The sequence below is a fragment of the Lactuca virosa genome, chromosome 4 (genome assembly GCF_052849685.1).
Source record: "Lactuca virosa cultivar CGN04683 chromosome 4, Lactuca_virosa_CGN04683_v6, whole genome shotgun sequence".
Classification (NCBI taxonomy): domain Eukaryota; kingdom Viridiplantae; phylum Streptophyta; class Magnoliopsida; order Asterales; family Asteraceae; genus Lactuca; species Lactuca virosa.
Window position 1 is genome coordinate 500,464,311 of NC_136429.1, and position 15,148 is coordinate 500,479,458.

The 15,148-nt window shown below is 39.3% G+C and overlaps 1 long non-coding RNA gene across 2 annotated transcripts; it reads left to right on the top strand.

Annotated features, from left to right (window-relative positions):
• The first annotated feature begins 213 nt into the window (after nucleotides 1–213).
• On the top strand, nucleotides 214–2,242 carry LOC145169413 (uncharacterized). 2 transcript variants are annotated; one of them, XR_013742474.1, is made up of 5 exons: nucleotides 214–706; nucleotides 1,023–1,176; nucleotides 1,456–1,573; nucleotides 1,665–1,772; nucleotides 1,942–2,240. It is a non-coding gene; the product is annotated as an uncharacterized LOC145169413 (long non-coding RNA). The 2 variants fall into 2 exon arrangements; XR_013742473.1 differs by having other exon boundaries at nucleotides 214–1,176; nucleotides 1,942–2,242.
• Nucleotides 2,243–15,148: the final 12,906 nt, after the last annotated feature.

A 15,148-nucleotide genomic window follows, 5' to 3' on the forward strand; every position in this document is an offset into this window, starting at 1 on the left:
GTTTTGCGAATAGTTCCTACCACGAATAATTAACTGCTAACAATTTCCTTGTGATTTCTAACAACTATCAATTTGGTTTTAACCAATGAAAAATTATATATCAAAGAATTATAAAAATTTAAATCTTAAAAATAAGTAAAATAACAAAAGAAATGTTTTAGTTTTTTGGACTCCCCCAAAATTTTTAACTCCACTAAATTCTTTCCCCCTTCTCCGTTTTTCCTTTCCCCCCAAATTGATTGGTGAACAAAATACTGCTAGTCCGCCACCCACTCCAATCTCAAATCGTAACCTCCCAAATGACGCCTCCACAATCGACGTTTACCGTGGTTGCTATAATCTGTTCTTCTGTTCATCATATCCGATGTGGATCAAATATCCCGAACCTAGTTCTTTTGTCCGTTGTGGTGTTTGTTCGTTGGCCATGGGAATCGACGCCTTGAATCGGTTTAGGTTCTTGTTTTATTTGTAATAAACATCCAATTTCATATATAATATGTTTGTGTTTGTGTATGTATCATTCGTAATCAGTGTCTCTACATCTGTATCTATATATGCGTATGCGTGAATCGGTTTAGCCCTAGTTCTTCTGTTCATCGATATCTCCTCATCTGGATCTTTTCATGTGTGTGTGTGAAAATTAGTTTATGCAATTGCAATGATGTTTCTGGACAGTCTCATGACCTGCAAGCAAACATTTGGCCAGGTACTATGCTATGTGATTATATGAGGTATGGATGCATGTTTCTTTCTGTAGCCACGTGAAATATAGTGGCCATCACTTGCTAAACAGGATTCTCTCATATGTTTAAATTGAATATTCATTGATGTTCTCCAAACTCTGTAATTGACATTCTTGATTTATCTAACTAGTTAAGTTATGCATGAAAAATCGAAAGTGAGCATCTTATATAAACTTTTCTTTTTGTTGTAACGACACATGGTAACTGATGCTTTTCCTTACAAGTTTCTATGGAGAACGGGCACTTACACTATTGTGTTCACGAGTCCATTTTGACTAGGTAAGAGAAACAAAGTTGGAAGAAAGAGGTGAAACACGTTTCTTACTTTTTTTATGGAGAGAAGAGGAAAGAAGATTGGTGGTAATTATCTCTCCAAACTTCCCTCCCAAACTGGGAGGAACCAAAGAGAAAATAAGTGGATGACTGTTAAAAGGTTTGCACATTTACGAAACTACTCTTAACTCTCATAACTCACGTCGTGTCCTCTATGTTTTCTCCGAGGCTTTGTCCCTGCTAAGTAAAAACAAAGTTCGTTATCTTCTTACCTAGTTCATAAGAAATTATATTGCAAATTTGATTACAACATTATTAGTAAAGTCCTGGTCTTTTATGGTTCCAGCAGACATTTAGGAACTCAAAATACTATATGTTAGTAACCATCTATTAGTGTGATTTTCTCTTTTTTTTTAATTTGTGGAAAACACCCTATCAGTGGTTCAGATTAAGAACTTATTAAGTTGATGCGGATAGAAGGGCACAATGTGAATGTTGATGACATGAACATGCTTTACAAGGACGGTTATGTGTCTGAAACAAATGTTACAAACATTGTAAGTTCATTTACATTTGAAAAAAATATATGTAACTTTTTATATTGAGTTATTAGCATATTTTAATAAGTCAATTTTCTTTTTATTGCAGTTCTTGGTGAAGAAAAGTATTATGATAGCACATTGGCACCTCATATTAATTACTGTCTTCCGGGCATCACATTTTGCAACTTAATTCTATGTATACATGAATTTTCAAGTAAGCCTTGTTTCAAATACAATATGTTCTTTAGTAAATTATTCTCCTTTGACTTTGAATATTAAATTGGATTTTTTTAAATGTTCTTTTACAATGTTAACAATGATTGTTTATGTATGTATTACATGTACTTTCTGGCGCCGTTGTTGATTTTTTCTTTAAAAAACAGATTATGAGGACCGATGGATGTTTAATTGGTGATGGAATAGATGGACCAATTACTAGAAGAAATGAACATAAGAGAAGAATTTAATGACTTGATTGATGTTTTGAACAAAGTAGAATCATACCATATGATGTCATATTGTTATTAAGAAAGAATTTTGTATATTGAATGATTTATTGTATTTCTGTAGTGTTGATTTTGTTGGAAAATTGTTCAAGAAAATAGTTAGATATAAAGTAGTCAAGGACTAATATCTAGTTGCTAGAAAGTCATGTTAGGGATCGAATGATATTGTATCAAAAAAATCATATTGGATTGAATAATATTGTATCTGAATCAGTCATTGAAAAATAATATTTGAGACTAAATTAGATAGTTTAGAAGATTGATATTTAGTCCCAAAATGATGGTATTACGGACTAATATGATATAAGTGGGGCATTAAAAGAAAAATATTGGAGATTGAACAATAGATTTTTAGAGACTAATATTTAGTCATTGAAAGATAGTACCTGGGACTGATACAATATAAAATAGAGATTTCGAGTAAACATATTGCAGACTGAATGATATATTAACAATGATTGATATTCAGTTCCTAAAAGATAGTATTAGGGACTGATATCACATCAAATCGGAGATTTGAAGAAAACAATTTAGAGATTGAATAAGATATTATCAAAGACTGATTTTCTGTCTTTGATACTTTGATGTATTAGGGACTGATTTTTAGTCCCGAATATGTAAAAAATCAACTATCTAGGACTAGGTTTCGGGGACTAGTTGGGGACTAGCTAAATCAGTCCCTGATTCTCATCAAAGACTGATTATTGATCATCGGAGACTGATTATGTCAGTCTCTGATACCCCTTTTTCTTGTAGTGACACCACTGAACTAATAAAGAAATACTTAATGGACAACTGTTCTTCGGCCAAGGTCCCTATGGCCTTCAGATATAAGATATATGCTGATCCTTCCGGCGAATCAGTGGATCACAAGACTTATAGAGGTATAATTGGCTCATTGATGTACCTCACCGCAAGCTGACCAGACATTGTCTTTGCAACAGATGTATGCGCAAGGTACCAGGCTGATCCAAAAATGTCACACATGACCGCAGCCAAGCAGATTCTAAGATACTTAAAGGGCAGCAAGACTCTTGGTTTACGGTACCCCGCAGGAAATGACTTCAGCCTACAAGCATTCACTGATGCAGATCATGCCGGATGCAGACTAGATCGAAAAAGCACCTCCGGTGGATGTTAATTTCTGGGTGGAAGACTCGTCAGCTGGTCATCAAGAAAACAAAGTTGTGTATCACTGTCTACCGCAGAAGCTGAATATGTGGCTGCAGCCAGCTGTTGTTCACAAGTCTTGTGGATGAAAACACAACTTATGAACTACGGATACAAAATGCTGCAGATACCAATTTATTGTGACTCCGAGAGTGCTATAGCGATTTCCCACAATCCTATTCATTACTCTAAGACAAAACATATTGAACTACGGTATCACTTCATCAAAGACCACATCCTGAAAGGTAACATTGAACTAATTTTTGTCCATACTCATGAAGAGATTGCTGATGTATTCACAAAGGCACTTGACTCTACAAAACTCAATAGTTTCTTACAAATGTTAGGAATTATGAATCCGGACCCACAATTCTTTTTGAATTAATAGGTACCGCAGACCATCCTTGGTCTCTGTTGCGGTCCTAATTGAATTTATTTATGATAGATAGTTTTGGTATATCCTATGCACCACAGTATATTCTATGTACCGCAGTATATCTCATCTACCGCAACTATATATCATATCTATCTTTCAATGGACCTTATTGTTAGTTGTTACTAATTTTGTTCAAGTGCTCTCCTCAGTTCTTCTACTGCAGTCATCTAACCATCCATCCGCAATAAAGTCTCAATCCGCAATCACATTGATTAATTTCTCAACTACTTCATAAATTCTTGAAACGTTGTGTGCTATTTAATGATACTTCATTAAATAAGAAAAACATTCTAAAAAAACATTCTTTGTGTAGCATATCACTGTCTCAGTTCTACTTTTCAAAAAAAAAAATCTTTTTCATTAAACTGTCTCTTCCTATTACCCCCAAAACGTCAAATCCGTTACATCTTCCTCCTTTATACAACGGATTAACCCCTCACCACACGTTCTTCAGACGTGAGGTTATAGGGACTGACATTTCATTAAATGCAACCTCTTTTGGAAAATTTTCAAAAAATAAAATAAATCTTTTAATTAACTCATCTGTAGCTGAGATTACTTCTCCTAATCTAAATAAACAAACCAAACGTTTTTTTTATCCGGTTCCACTTAGGGTAAAATCAATAAAGTTTCAAATCCACCACTATAAAACCCTCTTTTTCTTCCCCAAGAAAGCTTTACGCTTTCTGAAAACTCTCAAGACGAACTTCATCTCCTTCATCTTCTTGCACCCTGTTTTCCTGCAAGTTCTTCAAACTTTTTATAAAAATGGTGAAATCGGGTATCTCAAAGAAACATTCCAAGGCATCTGCCTCTGGTCACCCAACTGGTTCAAACTCTGCTTCAAGGAACCAAACGCCAACGATTGCTTCAAGCAATTTTAGGGCAGTGTTCGATGAGCATTCTTCTTACAATGCTCCAATCAAGTTGATGATCAAGTTCCTGTCAAATCATCCATTATTTGGTCCTTTTGACACCTTCATAAATGTGGTACCGCTATCCACACTCTTCAAATGTGCTTTCTCTGCATATCGCCCTCTCAATAACCTTCAAGAGGTGTATCTGAATCTGGTGAATGATTCTTTGGTTATTCTGACCAAAGAGAAATTTCGCAACGCCATCAATCTGTTAGTTCATCCTTTAAAAAAGTTCTTCACCCCAAGCATGGCCGACATTCTATCTGCACTTTACCAGATAGGTTACCAAAAGAAGCTGAAAGGCATAGGCGAATTCAAGAAGAATCAGTTGCCTGCGGTATGGCAGTTCATTTGCCATTTCGTGATCCGCAGTTTGTCCGGAAGAACCGGAGGCACTGATAACATGGGCCTCAAGCTGTTAGATTTAGTATGGAGTATTTTTACTGGCCACGATGTCAACTACGGTCAGATCCTGTGGGATGACTTCTTGCAGTACATCCCCAAGGAAAGTCCAAGAGAAAATCCTACCGAGCTCACCTTTGCAAGATTCTAGTCTCTATGCATCTCAGATCTTCATGCTGATGCAGAACTGAGCATGGGCAACGATGTCAACCTCTTCATCACCAGAGATCTAAAAAGGTACAACCCTTCTAAAGATCAATCTATTTTTGGACCCATTAGACGGCTACCAGTCCTCATATTGTCTACACTTGGACTTGAAACCATTGATGTCACAGATCACATAGAGGCTACAGAAGGTATTGACCCATACCTTCCTACCCCGCCTCTACCTAGTCAGAACAGACAAGCCTCATCCGCACCCATCAATCTTGGTAGTACCGCAGCTCCATCTTCCACCACTCTATCCAACTTACCTTTATCAAAAAGGCTCAAGAAGGTAGCCTCAGCCAACCAAGGCCCCCACAACATCACCAAGAAACATGGAACCCCAAAGAAGAAAGATGCTCCCAAGAACACTGAACCATACAAGAAAAGGAAACTCAAACAAATTGTGCTTTCAGATGACAAATCAAATGACAATCAATCTCACTCTCCCTCCATGGAACTTATGAGTGATTCTGATGATGACGCACAACCCATTACTATCCTCAAGAAAAGAAAAACCAAATACACTGACCAAATGCGTGACCGGACTGATGCTGCAGCCTCTCAAAAGGCTCCGGTAGTCCTTGGGGTGGCCGCAGACCCATTCAATTCAACCATCGAATTCTACTCAGACACAGAAAGTGTGTCTGTTTCAGCTAATCGTGGAGACTCACCCCCAGCTCACTCCCAAGGGGATGGAACTGGTTCTCGCCTAAGGTCTCCAGGGCTTCCCGTCTACATTTCTTTTCATTTGAGGAGTTGAACTCCATCCTTTTGTCAGTAACCCACACACTTTAAACACTTTCCCAACTGCAGGGCAATTCTTCCGCCCTTGCAAGAACTGAGACCAAGGAAGCTCAGGAAATCCTACTCTGCTTACATCTTTTCCAGGTGGTTTAGGCACGGTGAGCACAATTGTGCAAGTATCCGTGGACCCGAGGGACACCTCGGTGCGTTTTCAAGGAATTGACGGAATTGATCTTAATGATTCATGGAGTACATACAAGCCAACCAATGAAGCTGAAGCAAAGAAATATGCCGTTTTCCGTAGGGCATTTCAAGCGAGAAAGGATCGACATGCCATGCAGCTTCAACAAAAACAACAAGAGATTCAATCAGTGGCAAAGTATTGGGCATACGCCATTAACAACGCCAACACCGTAACCACAATTCTGAAAGTACAGGAGTGGATGTCCACAGTGGCTGAGACGGTCCGCAACGCTCAGACCACTCTTGGTGGTGAAGGTTCATCAAAACTCCCTCCAACACCAAATGTTAGAGATTCTCAAGATGATGGAACCACAATCGAAGTTAGCTCCGCACCTACATTCGGGTTCGATGACTTTGATATCAATGAGGTAATTCAGCCTACCCCTTCTGATGACGACTTAATGATTTTTGATGAGGAAGAAGCTTCGAGTGGCTCTCAACACTCAACCTCCAAGCCTAAAGAGAAAAAGAAGAAAAGGAAGATTGCTGTGTCCAGAAAAGAATTTCTGAGTCTACAAGCCAAAGTAGATCAGATTCTTGCTACAGTTAAGCCCACTCAACCGCAACCTGAAGACATACCAGGACCGCAGTCCCTTATTGAAAGGATCGAACGACTTGAAACTCGTGAACGACTAGCTGCTGAGCGAATTTCTCTGAAAGTTGAAATGGGAATTCGACCTCTGGATACAAGTCGTAAGGCTGCCCATCAGCAGTTTATGGCTACTGCAGAGCGCCTCATCTCTGAGGTATCCGCAATAAAGGCAGATCTTCAAACAGCCATTGCGGATCAGTCAACTCATTCGAAGAAGCTGATAGATGAAACTCATACTGCCTATGAGTCCACCATCTCGGTCCTTCAATCTACCATCAACAGCCTTCGACGCTCTCTATCTTCCAACTTTCATGGTCCTGAGATTCTTCAACTTACCAAGGAGATTCATCGACTACTCTTCAACACCGCCATTCCAAACAATCAGCAACTGGCTGAGGCACTCAAAGCTCAATTCCAGGATGTGTGTGCTAAAGTCGATGGTCTTAAGCAATGGCTTGAGGAATCCCCGGCTGTGCATTCCTCAAGAGGGGGAAGTGATGAAGACCATCATTCAGACAACATCTCTCACCAACATAGGAACTCCCCTGTCATAAATGAAAAAGTTCCTTCACCGCAACCATCTCCTCACAAGAATCCAAGCCATCAGACACCACCGCAACATCAGTCACCACTGCAACAGGAAATCATTCAAGAATCTAATCCTTCTCCTGAGCGACCGTAGAATCTTCCCCACTTCAAGAACTTAGCATCCAAAATGTCATCCAAACATTCCAATGATTTTCCCGCAACGAAACAGAAGAAAGCCGACTGGAAAGCAGCCAAATTTGCTGAGCTAATCTGGAGAGAAAACTGATTCGACATCACCATGGATGAATCCTTAGTCAATTCTTGGATCAATCCCCACCGAAGATTTCTGGATGATGACTATAAACCCTATCTTACTTTTGTTGAACCCCCATCTGATGGTTACTAGGATGTTCCAATCTCCTCCAATGCAAAATACTTCACTGTATTTGAGCAGTTTGACCGCAGCTTACCTGATCACAAGAGACTGCCCATGGAATTCGAAAGACTCAATCGATTCCATGCTAAACATGCTTCTTCAATAGAGAAAATCTGGTCTAATGATAGATCATCCGCAGTCAAGAACTTTAAGCCCCGGAAATTCATGAAAGCTGACTTTATCCAGTATACTCTTACAAGAAGGAATCAGGACTACGTCCGCACCCAAGCTGACTTCCCATGCATGAATCCAGAAGAAGTCTTCCTGATAGCAAAGGTGTTCTAAAACAAAACTGAAAAGTATCCAAAGATGAAGATAGCATTTGAGAGGGCAAGCACATTTCTAAGGAAAACTGTCTGTGACTTCGCAAAGATTGATGCAGACATTCACCCTGCCCTTGCCAAAAAGTTCGATCTACCACCACTTGACCCTGCACCGATGCTTACTGAAGGTTATCAAGAAAGATCTCTGGGTGCAACAAATTTCCCAGATCTTGGAGTCATTTTAAAACGAAAGGTCAATGAAACCAAATATTTCATTCCTACGACTGCCATGAATCGTCTCACAAGGAAGCAACTTGAAGTTTGTCGAACCGCAGTTCAAAATTCAAAACACACAACTAACGAAGTCATGTTCGAAATTTAAGAAGAATCACCTGGTTAGAGAATATCAGAAAGTTTTGGTGGATTCTCATCAAGTTCTTAAAACTCGATAACTGAAGAAAAGTTGAAGAGGTCACTTAGGGGGAAATTGTTGAATCATAAAAGTGACCCTCTTAAACTTGGTCTACCGCAGCCTTCCAAGATCTGCAGTCGACTCTGTTTAGCAACCCCATCCGAAGTCATCATCATCTGCAGTTCACTATCTAGCTTTCTTAGTTTAACTCTTTATCTACTTTTGTTAGAATACTCTCTTTTGTCCAGTATGCCTTGCATGGCTTCGCTTAGATAGTTGAACATGTTGGATAAGGTGTATAAGTCCATAACTATTTCTGGTATGTACTTGACCCGACCCGGCATGGTCCATTTGGGTTGCATGGCACCATGCAATTGGATAAACTAAAATGACAGAAATAACACTTATGGTTTATTAATATATTATAAGTTCTAATATATTAATAATATTATTTATTTAGTTTGATCAAGAATTAATTAAGTGATCAAAAGATAACTAATTAAATATATGGGTAGATTATGTAAATCTTCCATATCTTATATAGTGGGCTAAGAGGCTCCATGGATTATCAAGTTGGGTTCCACCCATAGGATGCTCCATGGGAGTTACAAGCCCATGGGTCATGGAAATGAAGAGTCATGACACATTAGGGTTTACATGGTGTAACCCTAGATGTGTCAACACTATATAAGAAACCCATTCTCCACCAAAATAGGCGACACTAAGAAACAAGAGGGCTAGAGCCGATTTTGCAAGTGTAAGATTCTCTCAAAGTTTACTCCTTTGCATTTGGTGTTGTGTGAAGCATTTGAGGCATCACACTTGGGGTGCTAGACTCACAAGGTTTCAAGGATCATAATCAACAACAAGGTAAGTTATTCTATCTTTCATTCAAGTTAAAAATGTTCCCCATGTATGCTAGATAGGAATATAACCTTGGAATTCAACTTTCCATGATTATTAGACAAACATAGATCCAAGGTTATTAGGGTTGCATGTACACTTAGGAAGTGTTAGAATGCTCAAAACCCATCAGTGGTATCAGAGCCTAGGTTTGTTTGTTGTTTTTTTTTGTGTGCAAACAGCTTGAAAAAAAATCATTTTTCTGTTTTCTGCTCGTATGAAAGTTTGCACATTTGTTGCTGGAAATGGACTAGAAACATTACCCTAAACTATTTTGATGTTTTAAAGCTTGTTTTAGATGGTGTAATGTTTATGCTAATCCATTTACAATGGCAATTATTAAAATTACAAGTTTTTTTAAGTGTAATTTTTTGATTCTTGAAAGTGTTCATATTCATGTTCTTGAACTTATGAAGATTAGATGATCATAGGAATTGTTTGTAACCTTCATGGTAGTTTAATTCATGATCATAATGTGTTTTAATGGAGTCCATAACTTGTCCTCAAGTTATGGAAAACCAAAAGTCTCACTTTTATTAAAGCCATTAAAAGAACACAAGAGTTATAAAAATGAAGAGTCTTCATTTTTATTACTCAATTAATTCATAAGTTATAAGAAATGAAAAGTTTTGGAACTTTACAAAACTTGCCCTCAAGTTTTGGAACATGTAAAGTCTTGATTAAAACTTTAGTTCCAACCCTTAGAATTTTAAAAGTTAAAATTCAACCCTTATACTTTATAATATTATAAGTTACTAATATATATATGTATAACGTCAAGTCGTCTTACCGCTAGTACGCCTCATTCACGAAGCCGGTCTATAAGGGGGGTATAAGGTTGTTGCCTATAAAATGGCAACTTAATGGGTGTCCACTCTCACCCACCGCTTCCTTGATCGGTGGAGGGTCGTTAGCCGAACGGGTAGGACAAGGACTTATAAATTCTCATTAAAAGTATGATGAATATTATAAAGTAACTAAATGCTTTTATTAAATTCCCAATCTTAGTTACTTTAGGAAAATGTGAATAAGGTGCTAATCCATGAAATTACACTTTACACTTTGTTTAAGTCGTTAGTGGAGCTCGTGTGGTTAACCGGCACACTAACTTGGACTTAACAAGGTAGGTAAAGGGTGACTTAAAGTTTATTATAGGTCGGTGGAGCTCGTGTGGTTAACCGGCACATCGATTGAGTAATAAACATTGAGTGTACCAAGTGATTTGCATGGTTACTTCACACCTCGTTTTGTGATCCTCGGTATCCCAGTCACAAAACTTGGAGGGCACACTCGAGATTGAAACATGCCTTTGAAAAGTTCATTGAATCTCAAAAGAATCTAGGAATTTCTAAGAACCAATTAAAAACCTAATATTTATATTTCGTTTTTCATGGTGGAAATCGGTAAATCGTCATTCACCTACCTTTCAAATATGTTATAGCTTGGATTACGGCATATCTCTTCTAAGTTATAATATATTGTGATTGGATCCTAGCCTTAATATTACATTTGGGTGTTTTATTAAGGACTCTCTTAATATCTAAACTAATCTTGTTCTCTTCTTTCAGATGTCTTCAAACAATGCTGCTTCTGGCTCTAACCCTAATGGCTCCTTTACCCTTATGAACTTGTGTGGGAAAGTCACTTTTGATGGATCCAACTTCAATGAATGGATCTGAAACATGAGGATGATTACCCGCTACGAGGACAAAGAATATGTCCTTGACAAGGAGCTTAAGGAGATTGATGAGACCACTGCAACTCCCCAGGAGATCGCTGACTTCCGGGCACATGAAAGGGATGCTACAAAAGTGGCATGCATCATGTTGGCCACCATGACATCGGAACTCAAAAAGTCCTATGAGGACTTCTACCCTTTTGAAATGCACCAAGATCTGATGGAAAGATACCATCAAAGTGCACGACAAGAGAGGTAGAAATCATATGCTCTATTATAACAACCATGATGAAGGACAGGGAATCCGTCACGAGCCACATGCAGAAAATGCAAAGGTATGTGGATCGGTTGCTGAAGCTTAATGCGAACTTCCCGGAGGAGCTTGCAATAGATATCATTTTGCACTCCTTACCATCGTGCTATGATCAATTCCGCATGACATATCACATGAATAAGGAAGAGGTCACACTCAGCAAACTTCAGGGACTCCTCAAGACCGCAGAAACAGGTCTTAAGGGTAAGTCGGTTGTTAACACTCCTACTCCAAACTCCGCCCCGGTTTTGGCAATCGGGAAAGGTAGAGGGAAGAAGAGGAAGAGTTCTTCGAAGGGTACCAAGGCTAGGACCCTTGATGGCTCTTCTTCAAGTGGAACCAAGAAAGGTTTTGTCACTCCTTCTTCTGACCCTAAAGAGGCTGAATGCTTCTATTGCCATGAAAAGTCACATTGGAAGCGGAACTGCCCAAAATACCAGCAAGATGTGAAGGATGGGAAAGTTAAACCCAACCATGCAGGTATTTACACTATCTTATCTAATAACTCACCCCATTCTAACTCTTGGGTCCTTGATACTGGTTGTGGTATTCATATATGTTCTGATTTGCAGGGACTAAGAAGAAGTGAGAATGTGGAGCATGGAAGAATAAACTTAATCATGGGGAATAGGAAAGCTTTACCTGTCACCAAGATTGGAGTTTATACTTTATTGCTAAGTAGTGGGTTTAGTTTAGATTTGAATAAGTGTTGTTATTCGCCAGAAATGGCAAGAAATATTATTTCCTTTCATGCATTGTATAAACAAGGTTTCACCTTTTCATTTGATAATGAAGTTGGTTCGATTAATGCTTTCTTTAATAATGTTCTTTATTTTAAAGCATTACCTTGTGATGGCGTGTATGAAACTGTATCTGTGGTTGATAACTTAGGAAATAATGTATTGTGTATTGATTCTGTTAATAATAATAACTTGGATAAAGCATCATTATGGCATTGTCGTCTTGGACATATAAGCAAGAAACACATAGGCCAACTCCAAAAGGATGGAGTCTTGGAGTCATTTGACCTAAAGTCAGATGATAGTTGCGAATCATGCTTACTTGGAAAAATGACAAAGTCACCCTTCACAGGTTCTTGTGAGAGGGGTGAAGGTTTGTTGGATCTTATACACACGGATGTGTGTGGACCCTTCAAACATGCCACAAGGGATGCTAATCGTTATTATTTGACTTTTACTGATGATTACAGTAGATATGGATATGTCTACTTAATCAAGCATAAGTCAGAGACTTTTGAGAGGTTTAAAGAGTTTAAACAGGAAGTTGAGAATCAATTGGGCAGGAACATTAAGATGCTTCGATCCGATCGAGGTGGTGAGTATCTTAGTTCAGAGTTCCTCGACTATCTTAGGGAATGTGGGATTGTCTCACAATTGACACCTCCCAGGACACCGCAGTTGAATGGTGTAGCTGGGAGGCGTAATCGAAACTTGTTGGATATGGTTCGTTCCATGATGAGTCGAGCTTCGCTACCAATCTCATTTTGGGGGTATGCCTTAGAGACTGCCGCCCATATCCTTAATCTAGTTCCCACAAAGAAAGTTGCCAAAACTCCTCATGAGATGTGGACTAGTAAAGTACCCAAACAAGACCACATTAAGATTTGGGGTTGCGAGGCTTTCGTGAGACGCGAGACTCATGATAAGCTCGAACCTCGAAGTGAGAGGTGTATTTTCATCGGCTACCCACAGAAATCGTTTGGTTACCTCTTCTACAGACCTAGTGAGAATGTGGTCTTTGTAGCTAGGAGGGCTTTCTTTCGAGAGAGAGAGTTCATAAGCCAAGGAGACAGTGGGAGGCAAGTTGACCTTGAAGAAATTCAAGAGTCAAGTGGTGAAGGAACTTCAAACCCTAGCACTCAACTTGAGGAGGAAACTTCTGTTGAGCCAATTGACAAGTCTGTACCTCTGAGGCGTTCCACAAGGGTTAGGAATGCACCTGAGCATTACTATGGATTCCATATTACTGCGGAAGGTGATACACTTATCAGTGATGGGACACTGATAGGTCTGGATGAACCTAACAGTTACGCGGAAGCCATGGAAGGCCCTGAGTCAGCCAAGTGGAAAGAGGCAATGGACAGCGAGATACAGTCCATGTATGACAATCAAGTTTGGAACTTGGTTGAGAATGTACCAGGTCGTAAGACTATAGGGTGCAAATGGATCTTCAAGAAAAAGAACGACATGGATGGTAATGTACACACTTATAAGGCACGACTGGTTGCAAAGGGTTTCTCACAAATTTCGGGAGTTGACTATGATGAGACCTTTTCTCCAGTGGCCAAGATTAAGTCTATTAGGGTTCTGTTAGCCATAGCTGCATTTCATGACTATGAAATATGGCAAATGGATGTCAAAACCGCTTTCCTTAATGGAAAGTTGGCTGAGGATGTTTACATGAGTCAGCCAGAGGGTTTTGTCAATACAGAGTACCCTAATAAAGTGTGTAAGCTTGAGAAATCCATTTATGGGTTAAAGCAAGCACCTCGCAGATGGAATCTTTGATTTGATGAGAAAGTCAAAGAATTTGGCTTTTCTAGGAGTGAAGATGAATCTTGTGTATATGTCAAGGCTAGTGGGAGTATAGTTAGTTTTTTGGTATTGTATGTGGATGACATACTACTCATAGGAAATGACATCCCAACTCTGCAGGAAGTTAAGTCCTGGCTTGGGAAGTGTTTCTCTATGAAGGACCTAGGAGAAGCTGCCTATATTATAGGGATAAGGATCTTGAGAGACCGGAGTAAAAGACTAATTGGACTTAGTCAGAGTACCTACTTGTATAAGGTGCTGAAGAGATTCGGCATGCAGGACTCCAAGAAATGAGAGTTACCCATCCAGAGTAACGCCAGATTGAGTAAGACACAAAGCCCTAGTACTGAGGCTGAGATAGCAGAAATGAGTCGAATACCTTATGCTTCGGCTGTAGGATCGATCATGTATGCTATGACGTGTACTCGACCTGATGTAGTCTTTTCTTTGAGCATGGTTAGTAGGTATCAGGGGAACCCTGGCAAGGCACACTGGACTGCGGTAAAGAATATCCTCAAGTACCTACGGAGGACTAAGGACTGGGTCCTTACCCTCGGTGGGAGTGAAGACTTGAGAGTTGTAGGGTATAGTGATGCTAGCTTTCAGACTGATATGCATAATTTCCGCTCTCAGTCAGGCTGGGTCTTTACGTTAAACGGAGGAGCAATTTCTTGGAAGAGTTCCAAGCAAGAGACAGTGGCTGATTCAACTTGCGAATCAGAGTATATAGCAGCTAGCGAGGCAGCAAAGGAGGCGATATGGATGAAGAACTTCATTGGAGACCTTGGAGTTGTACCAGCTATTAAAGAGCCAATGGAAATTTTCTGTGATAGTGAAAGTGCAGTTGCCTTAGCCAAGGAACCAAGGGATCACGGGAGATCCAGACACATCGACAGAAAATACCATTTCATCAGACATCGAATAGAAGAAGGACTCCTCGTGGCAAAGAGGGTATCATCGGATGAGAATCCAGCAGATCCCCTCACGAAAGGACTGACTCGGGTTAAGCATCTCCAGCATGCTCGGAGCATAGGGCTGAAGGATGATATTAGATTTAGTAGTTAGATAACCTTGAAATTTGTAAAGTGTAATTGACATTAGATGATGAATAAAAGGTGTTTTATTTATGAGTAAAGTGTTGCTATCTCTTGTCGATCGTTTACTATATTTCTTTTGCATGTTTTGACTTCCAGAATAATTATGTTTGGTATATCATATTATTCGAACCTCCACAGTTGGTCATATGTCGGAAGTAGGTATGAATCAAGACTGTCATGATTGGTTG